Below are 900 nucleotides of genomic sequence, written 5' to 3'. Positions count from 1 at the left end.
CCATCTCAATTTGCAAAGAACTTCTCAGTTTTGGAGTCTATGAAAAGTCTGAAGCTTAAAACCATAACAATTTCCTCCTCAAAAGGATTCTTTAGAAGTCTTCTACATTAATGTTGTTTTCACAGAGAATAGTCATGTTATGACCCAAGTTTACCCACATTTGATAATGTTCAAATGTGGGTAAAAGTTCCTGGTTCGTGACTCCAGGATCAATTTCCACAATGGTTAAAAATAAAGATTTAGAAGAATCAATACAGGAAACTTTACTTGGAGTTTGGACATTTCATTCATGTGGTTGACTCTAAACGTAGACCAACCTCCTGCACTCTCTTGTGAACAAAAGAAGGGGGACTAGGGTATAGAGTGGCTACTCCCCAGTTCGGTGCTTCAGTGGCCAAGGTGGTGAGGCATACCACATGTTAGCAGCTCAATTCACATGCAGTCATAGTTACCTACTCATAGCAGGCAGTTATATATATATATGTAACCACAGTTATCTTTGCAGAATGTGCAGAGATTTTTGAGAACGGAGTCATTTATTTTCATACAGTAAATACTTCTATGCTATCAAAAAGAGCAGAAATACTATTAGAATGGATGGCAGTTCTGAATATTATTTCTAGTTCACAGCTTTCTGTAAGTGGCTACCAAATCCTCTAAATCTGATTTTCTTCATGCCTACAGCAGTTCAATCTGATAGATTGATCAGTTTCAGGGTAGAAATGAAATCAGGAGAATCAGGCTTGAAATGTTCTTCTATTCTAATTTGTAAGAAGAAGAGATCTGCAGCAAGACATGTCTTGCATTTATCCCAGTTTAATTCATGAGTAATACCAAGCAAGTCAGAGGAACTGGGCTGGTAAGAGATGGAAAATAAAGATCACATGGGGGAAATTCACA

Source organism: Pipra filicauda, unplaced genomic scaffold (assembly GCF_003945595.2).
Source record: "Pipra filicauda isolate LSUMZ 115617 unplaced genomic scaffold, ASM394559v2 scaffold191_size1418713_pilon, whole genome shotgun sequence".
Taxonomy (NCBI): Eukaryota; Metazoa; Chordata; class Aves; order Passeriformes; family Pipridae; genus Pipra; species Pipra filicauda.
The sequence above is the reverse complement of the archived record's forward strand: the minus strand, read 5'-3'. Positions refer to the sequence as shown.